This window comes from Nicotiana tabacum, chromosome 8 (genome assembly GCF_000715075.1).
Source record: "Nicotiana tabacum cultivar K326 chromosome 8, ASM71507v2, whole genome shotgun sequence".
In the NCBI taxonomy this organism is placed as follows: Eukaryota; Viridiplantae; Streptophyta; class Magnoliopsida; order Solanales; family Solanaceae; genus Nicotiana; species Nicotiana tabacum.
This window is the reverse complement of record NC_134087.1, coordinates 13,368,343-13,380,016: the sequence shown is the minus strand read 5'-3', so window position 1 is coordinate 13,380,016 and position 11,674 is coordinate 13,368,343.

Sequence of the window (11,674 nt, the reverse complement as noted above, 5' to 3'; positions counted from 1 at the left end):
GGGTTCTGGGATGGTTATGGGATTATTCAATATTAAGTTTATTAAAGACAACATTATTATTTCAGTGAATTTCATTATTTATTGTTTAATGTATAAAAGAAATGATTTCAATAAATACTAAAATGGGAATTTAGTTAACTTCTTGGTGTTGGCTTGCCTGACAGTGGTGTCTGGTGCCATCACGACACTTAGTGGATTTTGGGTCGTGACAACATAGTATCAGAGCACTAGGTTCACTTAGGTCTCACGAGTCACAAGCAAGTCTAGTAAAGTCTTGCGGATGGGTATGGAGACGTCTGTACTTATCTTCGAGAGGATACTAGGCTGTTAGGAGTACTTCTCTTCTTGATTCCTCATCGTGCAGTTTGATTCCTTTGAGGCTTATGCCTTTATTTCTTTCCTACTCAATCTTATGTGACATGAAGCGCTTATTATAAATCAGGAATTGAGGAATTTTAATGGTACTACAGACATGGTGCGGGATGTCGCTCCCCGTGGGGTTGTTTGGTCCATTGTCATCGCCTTGTGGAAGGATAATTCTATCATTTCAGTTAAGTAACTGTAATTCTGAGAGCTTTGAGGCTATGCACATGTTGCTATGATGCTCATGAATGGTTATTGCACGGTATTGATGTGATGCTGGGATGTTTGTCCATGCATGGAAGCAATGTATGACTTGGAAGAAGGTTTTCTCAATGCAAGATTTAGAGATTCGGTACTATATTTTCGGCAAAGGAAAGTCAATCAGACTATAAATGATCAGATTTGGGTTGATAGAGTAACGAGACTCGGTGTTCTCGAGTGTGGTGGAATTTTCATCTACGGCGTGGTGTCGTCGTCCTTGATTGAATATGTTAAGTTCGCTGGTGTTATTATCTTCTACAAATCGCCTGTGGGGCAGAATATTATGAGATAGTATTGAAGAAGCGGTTGTCAGGGATTGCAGGGTGCGGTGGTTCAGGATTGAATCGATATTTCTAATGTCGATGGCTCGAGAAAAGATGATCTTCGAAAAGGTTTAAAGTTAGTAGCGGTCTATTGGTTCAAGTGCTACCGAGTTAATTTTTGATCTAAGGCATCAACTGAGCAGCAAAGGAGGAGGAAGGACATGTGGGAAGCGTCATGCGGTGGTTAAACTATTGGAAAGCCAGGTGTAAGAAGCAGAGGTCGAGTAGTTTCTTAAAAGAAGTGAGTTTGCCCAAAGTGGGAAAGTAGCATGTGAGTTCAATGAAAGGATAACTACACCCCCCCCCCCCCTTAAGAAAAGTTTGGAGTGATTTGGAAATTTTAATGGATGGTGATTAGGTCTATGGGCTTAATTTGAATTATTTCCTATTATACAGCAGGAGGTAGGATGCAACAAAAAGGAGTTGCTTGATATGGAGAAGGATACAACATGACCTCGAATTGGAAGGTATTGTCGCATATTTAGTTGATGTCCATGAGGAGTGAACGGACTTGTGCAGCTAGTGAATGAGCATAGGCTCAGGATGGGTTACTGATTTTGTAGTAATTGTGCATTGCAGCGTTGTTGGGAGATGTCAGCGTGTAATTCCACATGTGGGTTATCTCTTGTGAGAAGATCAGCGGTCTCGTGATTGGCGAAGCTTCTGCGAAAAAACCTACTGGTTATCTAGTAAGAAGTCGAATATGTGAGTGTTGCTAGAGATTTAGAGTGTTCATGAAATGCTAACGGAAGGATTTCGAGGAATTTGGTGGTTGATTGTGCAAGGTTATGTCAATGAGAGATAAAGAATCTTGGTGGATTCCAGAGTTGTGTAATAGTAGCTCCAAGCTAAATAGGAGAGTTCCACCGCCTACAATTGGGTTGCATGGTTATCTACTTGTGAGGTTTCTAGCTATATGCATAAGGGCAAGTTATTTCTGTTAAGGGAAAAGAATATAAGTGGTAATTTAAGCAAATGCTTCGAGAGATGTGTGCCATAAATGGCCTTATCAATTATGTTCAGGCTTGGGGAAGGTTCAGGATTTACGGTTCATATAGATACGGGTTGCAAGGAAAGTGACTCGGTCGGGTGCTTCATTAAGAGGGTGTTCATGTGCTAGAAGAGTCTTGGAGTTGATTATATTCAGGACCAAGTCAGAGTGGGTGACTCTTAATAATGGTCCTAGTGGATATAAAGGTTAAGGATGGTGCCTAAGGATTTCGAGTCCATAAGTATGGTTAAGAATCGAGCTTTGCAGCGGATTATGAAAAGTGGCTCGGAAGGTTCTATGATATCTTCGGCTTGTAGTATAGCTTTTGGAGGAATGATAGAGAATGACTTTGGATTCATAAAGGAATTTTCAGAATGGGTATACCAGATAAAGATATGAATATGCGCACAAGGAGGGTATGAGACGGTTTGTGGGATTTGAGACAGCATGGTCTCGTGATACAAGGCCACTTGGGAGGAGTGCAGATTGAGTTTGTTATGTGTTGAATGGAGTTATTATTATTTCTGAGGAGATTAAGGATAAATTAGAAGAAGTTAGATTGGTTAGCCATGATTGAATTGGCATATTGGTGGCAGTGATCAGTTCCTTCAGCGTGATTGAGTTATGCATGTGATTTGTGACGGTACGTGTGAGGCTTGACGGTTTTCGTAATTGATTTTATTTGGGAGTATTCAAGTGATATGGCCTATTATATATAGGCAGATCCCAAAAGGGTTATGGTGGTTTAGACCACTAATTGAGGATTTGAATGTTCTACAGTTATGATTTACTCGTGTGTTGCTATGGCTCTCTTGGAATGAGATGAGTAAAAGGTTCCTATATGTTGACGTGTTTACCCTATTAATGGTTCAGGAATTATGATAAAATTCTTATGCTGTCACATATTGTCATGTTAGGTGTAATGAGTGGTATGAAAATTGAAAGTGATTAACCGAGGTTGCGGTTCAGTGTTGGCAAGGATGTCACGAGCTCGGATGAGTAGGAAAAAGGATTTGAATGTTATAGTAAGCTGGTATTATCTTCAGCGTCACCTGAGATCGGTGTTTTGTGAAAGAGACCTTGTGTCCTAGTTATGAATTTTTGATTTACCTTACAACGTTAGTGAGGCTGGTGGTATGGATGTGCAACCTTATTATCTGGTGCGGAAGGTCATGGGAGCGTGTGTCATAGGAAGATTGTATGAGTGTGACATGTAATCACTTGATTGATTAGAAATTTAAACCAAGTATGAAGGTTGTGGTAATATCGCCGATTTGAGAATTTATGCCTGAAGGATACTCGGTTTATTGGGTTGTGGACTGTGGAGGTTTACTCTCATTATGATGGTTGTTCTTATGAGTCATGGGAAAAGGGGTTATTACGGACTCTTGAAAGGCTATTAGCCTAGTACGGTGCAGTCAGAATCGGTTCGAGGTTGATGGGTGGATTTAAATATGAATATGGGCTCTACATCAGGCTGTATGTGTTCATTTCAGCATAGCGCTCCTTATGGAGAAGTAATCGGACGTTAGATGTCATCTCGTCATCGGCTATTTCGTGTAATACTATATTGTGCTGTATGAGTTGTGAACGATTTGATAATTTTCTTATGTGTTGAGGTTCCGTGTAGCGATGGTGTTATGTGAGCAGGATGGCTCTTGAGTTTAAGAACATATATCGCACCTCAGTTGTGCTTGAGTTTGTTAGCTTATGGCGCTATATGTCTCCCCAGGGATGATATTATGCACTTAGCGTGCTTGTGACCGATATTCAGTATTTTGTAGTAATGAGCAATTTATCTCGGTATGTATCTCCTTATATAGATTTTTGTGTGGATCGGGTTGCACGCCGCAACAACATGATGTTGAGTACGGTTTTTTATATTCTAAATTTTGTGTGTTTTACTTTCCATTTTTTCTGAGGAAAATCCATATTAGCTGCGTGAGTTGAGTAGTCCCTTCCAGAGTTCGTTTTCCTTATGTATCACATTCGAGTTGGTAGCCTATTGGCACATTGTGGCATCATATAATACTTTTGGTCATGTTTGGGGTGGCTTGCTGCCTGAGCAGTTCGTACCAGATAAGATGAGATTATTGGATCTAGAATAAGTGCGGTCAGATTATATGAAGTATATCAAAGAGCAAATACCATTATTTGGTTCAAAATGAGGTGATGGTTCTTGTCAGGAGTAGAGACTCAATGATTTGTTGACTCGGCAGTTGGTTATAAATTTCTACGCATCTCTTCCGTCGTGGCGGTATTGCAAAAGTTGGGTCAGGACTTATATATGTCAAAGGTGCATTGGGAGCATCAGATTCGTGAAATTTCGGCTATTCTGATTAGAGAATGTTATTATGGTTTGTGAATGATATGGCACATGGTGTGAATTCAGCAAGGGTATGCAGTCATGTTCTGGTATAGTGTGCGGTGATTGATACGGTGTTCGTTGGTTGGAAGTAGGCCTGACAGAGAATTTCGAGTGCTGAAATTTGGGTTCTAAGCTTATTTGCTTGAATAAAAGGAGAATATCTTCATATTTGCTCGAGCTAATGTACTCAACTGAGTTGTGGTAGCATGGGTAGGTGCACGAGGTGTTTATCAGTGATTGCAAACAACTCCAGTGTACTTCGTAGCACGTTCGAGGATGAATGTATGTTTAAGTGGGAGAGAATGTGACGACCCGACAGGCCATTTTGAGCTCTAGCGCGTCATTTGGTAGTTGAGTCCATGAGAAGCTTCACTTCAGGTATGATGACTTGTACGCGTGGTCGGAATTGAATTTCGGGAAGTTCAGAGTGGATTTGGAAAGAAAATTCCCACTTCGGAAACTTTAAGTTGAAAGAATTGAATAATGGTTGATTTATGAATAAATGACCTCGTAATCGAGATTTGAAGATTCCAACAGGTTCGTATGATAATTTTAGACTTGGGCGTATATCCGGATCGGGTTTTGGATGACTCGGGAGTGTTTCACCGCCTATTGTGGAAGTTGGCATTTTGGAAGAATTCCATAAATTTGGGTTGAAGTGCATTTAAATGTTATCGATGTCCAATTGGGATTCCGAGTTTGGGAATAGCTCCGTATTTGTGATTCTGGTATTGGGAATGCGATCAGAAGTGGATTTGGAGGCCCGTAGGTCATTTTGGGGTCATTTGGCTAAAGTTAGAAATTTGAAGGTTTTTGGAAAAATTTGACCGGAAGTGGAATTTTTGATATCGGGGTCAGATTCCAATTCCGAAAATTGAAGTAGGTCTATAATGTCAAATATGACTTGTGTGCAAAATTTGAGGTCAACCGGACATGATTTGATAGGTTTCGGCAAAGAATGAAGAAATTCAAAGTTCTAAAGTTCATCAAATTTGAAATGGAGTGTGATTCAGGATATTAGCATTGTTTGATGTGATTTGAGGCCTCGAGCAAGTCCGCATTATGGTTTGGGATTGGCTGGTATGATTGGTCGGGGTCTCGGGGCCTCGGGTGGATTCCGGGTGGTAAACGAATCGAACTTCGACTTGGAGGGAGGGCTGAAGCGGTTGGGCTTCTGGTGTAACCGCATCTGCGAGGTTTAGCCGCAGGTGAGGCGCCGTAGAAGCGGCCACGATGTTCATAGGTGCGATCGAGGCTAGGAAAGCTAGGACCGCAGATGCGGCCACCCAGCCGCAGAAGCGGGACCGCACCTGCGGAAAGAAGGGCGCAGATACGAAGTTGAGGAGCTGAAGGAGGACCGCAGAAGTGGATTATAGGCCGCACCTACGGAATCGCAGAAGCGGTCAAGCTACCGCATGTGCGAAAATGCTGGAGGCAGTGAGGTTCTTTAAATCAGGGTTTTGGCTCATTTCAACTTCATTTCTTCCATGGGAGCCGATTTTGGAGCAACTTTGAGGTGCCATTTTCACCACCAAGCATGAGGTAAGTGGTTTATACTAGTTTGAGTTAAATACATCGATTATGTATATGTTTTCACATAGAAATTAGTAGAAAGTTGGGATTTTGAGGAAACCTAGAAAATTGGTATTCTTGGATTTCGACCATGATTTTGGACATGAAATTTAGAGTAAATTATATATTTGAGTTCGTGAGATTATGGGTAAACGTTATCTTTGAAAAATTTTGAAATCCGGGCACGTGGGCCCGAGGGTAATTTTGTCAACTTTTCGATCGGAGTTAATTGTTATAAATTGGATTATTATGAGTAATCAGTCATATATTAATGAGTTTGCACAATTAGTGGCTAGTTTTGGAGCATTGTGCATCGATTTGAGTCTTCGGAAGGGCTTGGAAGGCGATTATGGAACTTCGGAGTGAGGTGAGTCTCCTTTCTAATCTTGTAAGAGGAAATTGTCCCCATAGGTGAATTAATCGGATATGTGCTTCTATTTGTGGGGCGCTACGTCGCACGAGGTGACGAGACTCTATGCGTAGCTACTATTATGCTAAGTCAGGGTAGTCTAGAACCCAAAAACATGCTTTACTTGTAATAATTGCAACCTTGTTGTCAAAAGTCTAAATTGCTTTAATCATATCGAAGTGGTAAATGATTTTCCTAAGAGAGTTAAACTTCGTTTTCTCCACTTGTAAAAGTGAAATTTGCCTTTTCTTGGTTAATTGCTCCTTGATGAATTCTTGATTGACTGTTTGAATGTGTACATCTATTAAGGATCGGGCCGAATGACTCGGTAGATTAAATAGATGCATCTATGGTTCACGCCATTCGACCCTCTGGCAGTGCACAGTTTAAATATTGTTGGATCGGGTCGTACGACCTCGGCATGATTTTCACATGCTTGTATTCGCTTAACTTGCAGTTTTGAATGATGATATTGCCTCCCTGGCTTGAAATAAATGTATAAATGATGAATATGAATTTGAAAATGAATTTGGGAATTCCCCATTAATGAAAGAACTGTTTACTTGCTTCATGCTATTGAGTTACAACCATTTTTATAAAATCCTCGATTTATTATATTATTGATATATCATTATTGAACCACTAGCAAGTGTCGAAGTCGATCTTTCTTCTCTACTTCTTCGAGATTAGACGGGATACTTAATGGGTACACGTTATTTTTGTACTCATTCTACACTTGTTGTGCATTTTTGTTGCACAGGCACATGCATATCTAGTGGCCTAGTTTGACGCAGCAGCATGGTTGATACGGAAACTTAGGTGAGTTGCACCTCTCGAGACGACCACGGCCAGCAAAGTCTCCTTCAGAGTAAAGTAGTTCTTTTCTGTCCAATTGTATTCCGAACAGTTATCATGTTTACTTTATTTCCTAAAAATTACTCATGCATGTGTGACACCGGGTTTTGGGATGATTATGGGGTTATTCAATATTAAGTTTGTTAAAGACATCATTATTATTTCAATGAATTTCATTATATATTGTTTAATGTATAAAAGAAATGATTTCAATAAATACTAAAATGGGAATTTAGTTAACTTCTTGGTGTTGGCTTGCATGACAATGGTGTCCGGCGCTATCGCGACCCTTAGTGGATTTTGGGTTGTGACAGTATGCAGACCTTACCCCTACCCTGAAGGGGTAGAGAGGCTGTTTCCGAAAGACCCTCAGCTCAAGAAAACAAAAGGATAAAAGGAGACAATATTAGTATCACCATAGAAGTCATAGGAAAAATAAAAACAACATGAAATCCAGAAGAAAGATGCAAAGCAAAAGCAATAGCTAGTAAATAGATCATGCACTAAAATGCAAAATAGTAAGACACAATATAGTCACTAGCTGTCTAAGACAAAAACCCTACCAGACTAGTCTCACAAAGGTACGAAGTAAGGCAAGATTCAACTACCTCCTAACCTACACCTCTAATACTTGACCTCCACATCTTCATATCAAGTGTTATGTCCTCGGAAATCTGAAGCCTCGCCATATCCTGTCTGATCACCTCTCCCCAGTACTTCTTAGGCCGCCATCTACCTCTTCTCGTACCCTCCACAACCAGCCGCTCACACCTCCCTACCGGAGCATCTGGGCTTCTCTTCTTAACATGCCCGAACCATCTGAGCTTCGCTTCCCGCGTCTTGGTTAAGCAGCTTCATCCCCCTATAATTATTGCAATTTTGGATATCGCCCTTGTTCTTATACAACAGAATCATCGTACTCCACCTCCATTCTTTGGGAGTCTTCTTCGTCCTAAAAATGATATTGAACAGCCTAGTGAGCCACTCCAAACCTGCACTACCCGCATTCTTCCAAAATTCCACAAGGATTTCAATAAAATAAGTACTTTCTTTTCATGATGTATATAAAGTATTTTCTTTTTCACAAAATGAGTACTTTCTTTTTCTGTTGTAGATTTTCTTTTAATGTTCTAGATAGACTATTTTCTTTTTCATTTCAACAAAATGAAAATTTTCTTTTTATGATAGAGAAAAAATATTTTCTTTCGCTTCAATACTCCATTAGAACTCTGCCTTCCCCGTCTTTGATGCACCTCACTTGGTCCAAGTCACGGACTTTTGTCTCTCTTACAAACGACCAAACGCAACAGACTTAGCCTCTGTGACTGCCAACATCGCCTCCTTCTTAACCTTCTTGTACCACTCTCTGTTCATCCTCTTCTCCTCCTCGTCTATCCTCTCCACTAACTTCAAATACGTCGCTTTCTTGACTTCCATATGATGTAGAAAATATGTTCTTTTTCATAAAATGAATACTTTCTTTTCATGTCGTAGAAAAATTATTTTCATATATTTCAACAAAAAGAGTACCTTCTTATGGAAAATATTTTCCTTCAATTGAAAAAAAAATGAATTCGTAATGAAAATATTTTTTAAACATTTAAACCAACCAATCATGTTAAAATTAGAAAATATTTTTCAAAACATGGATCAAGGTAGAACTTTAAGATTGAGTATTTTAATGAGTCAAGATTGGACATCATCGTGGATCCATTTAGGCTAGCCCAAAATAATCCATTTTCAAACAAAACTTGAACGGATCAAATAGATTTGGGTTAGTTTTAACCCCCCCCCAGTTCAATTGAATCCATTTCTTTTGGCTCGAACGCTGTTTACATCTGCAATACAAAACTAAAATGTAACATTTTTTTACGTTAATCCTGAACCTATTGATTCTGCATTTGCTTTATGTCTAAGTTGGAGTGCCTTTTCCTACAAAATAAATAAATAAATGCACTGGCGTGGTAACAATTTGCATGCTCAGAAAGAAAGGGGAATTTGCGCTGTAACATTTTAATTTGTCCGTCTTATTTTACTTGGTTTATTCCCTTTTGACTGAAATATTGGAATTACACTTGCAAAGAAAGACTATTGGTTATGCGACGCAGATATTCGTTTGAATTATTGGGAAAGAGAAAACTAGAAGAGGCACACTTTTTGCAAGTTTGTAATTACGTGTGACAACGTGGAGCTGATTTGCCTTATTATTTGTTTGCACTTAATAGACGTCTGAATCTTAGTTATTCATATCTCAGACATTAAATGCATTTATTTTTAAAGTTTGAATCTTAATTATTCATATTTTAATTATTAGGTGTATTTATTATTTTTACTCCACAACCACTTAATGAGTCAGAATAGGTCTATATGATTAAGATCTATAACATAGACTTAATTTCATTAAAATACTATCATTCATATTCATTATTAACTGTTGCTGCCACCTACCATTATCAACTACCACAATACCATCCACCACCACCACCCTCCTTAATCATAGCCGCCACTATTATCGATTACTCCCACCCACCATCCCCACCACTATCATTCTCAACTAGAATCAATACTCATCCACCTCAACTACCACAACTAACCACCCTATCACCATCAACAACCATAGCCGGCACTGCCCATCATTGTAAACTACCACCACCAACCGCCACCTTTCTCAGTCACAACTACCACCACCCGCCATTATTAACTATCACCACCCAACACCATCATCCTCAATCATAGTCGCTATCACTACCAATCACCACTAGCTACTATATTGAACCACCACCATCAACCAAAACTACAACTAACTACCGCCTCTAGTCGGCATTTACAAGCACCACTGTTAGCCATCACCACCAGTAACCACCATATTTTAAAAAACTATGTTTATATTGACAAGAGGGGTTGCTCTGATGGTAAGCAACCTCTACTTCCAACCAAGAGGTTGTGAGTTCGAGTCACCCCAAGAGCAAGGTGAGGAGTTCTTGGAGGGAAGGATGCCGAGGGTCTATATTACATGAATTAGTATTTCATTTGAATTTTATGCTTAATAATTTCCAAATAAAGATAAATTTTATAGTTAAAAATCAAACATTCTTAATTATTTAGTATTAAGATCTTAATACACATCTTAATATTCAAATATATATATTCACATTCAGATGTCTTAATCTTAATATACATCTTGATATTCAGATATGTATTCTAATTCACACGTCTTAATCTTTAAAAAAAAATGAAGCCTTAAATTTGTGCTTCCTAAAAGCACTGCACTCCTTACAAGCATAGGCGGTTTTAGGATTCGGGGAAGATGTGTGCACCATTCCGAAATGAGGAAATAGAGTAAACTCCAGGCGTGTGGGAACTGGGAAGTTGAGAATTGATTGTTTAGTAATTTAAAGAATAAAAAGAAAAGTTACGTTAGTAGAAATAGAAAGAAAAAAATTAAAACATAAAATTTGGAAGGGGATTCAATCCCTTGACCTTAGGTTGGCGGAAATAAAGAGCCAAAACCAATGAACTACTTCGCTTCTTTTGATCATGGGTTCCATCGAATATGTATATGTATATGTATTTTTGTCAAATTATGTACATCATATATATACTTTAACCCGAGAACTACGAGTTCACGTGAATCATATTTTATACCGTGCATCCTCCCCTATGAGTAAATTCACATGGTTTAATTTGAAGTGATAGAATTATTATCGTATGGAGCCAACAGGCGCTAGTTAAGGTTTTCTTTCTTTCAATTATAATATATGAACGTGTAGAGATTAGATTATTAGAGTGAAAGATAGAGAAAATGTTTACGTACACTTTATCATCCTGCAGGATTACAGTGAATTTTTGTACATTTGTAATGTACCTAACAAGATATAATATAATATAACAATTATACTATGCTGTTTCTTCACATAGCAGTTGAGCTTTATTTTCCTAAAGAAATTTCATCTATAGAGTATAGACCTTACCATACGAGCTTTATAAGGAGTCTTCCACTAGTTAAAGCGGGCGCTATTATTATTTTCGAGTTAATAACTTTAGAATACTATTATTTCATTACTTCGTGATAATAAATTCGAACTTAACATACGCAATTTCAACATGTATTTATATAAATGGAACTGAAAATGATGAGCACGTTGTTATCTATCATTAGTAATAGTGGCATTATTTCGGAACAGGTAGAATAAAAGTATCGACATTATGAACTACTGCATACAACATATATATATATATATATAGAAGAAGCGGACCTACCCTTAAGGTAGGGGTTACCTCATAGGCGGATTTAGGATTTAAAATTTATGGGTTCGAGAATTTAATATGTCTAAGTTACTAGGTTTTAAATTAATAAATTATATATATTTTTAATAAATTTCTTCAGACAAATACATGCTATTGGGTTGCAGCCGAACCCATAGGTCGTACTCTAGTTCTGCCCCTGGTTATCCCCCAATAATTTCGGTAAAAAATATATGTATTTATATATGTGTACATATCTCAAATAATATGTATATATTTTGCCTGAT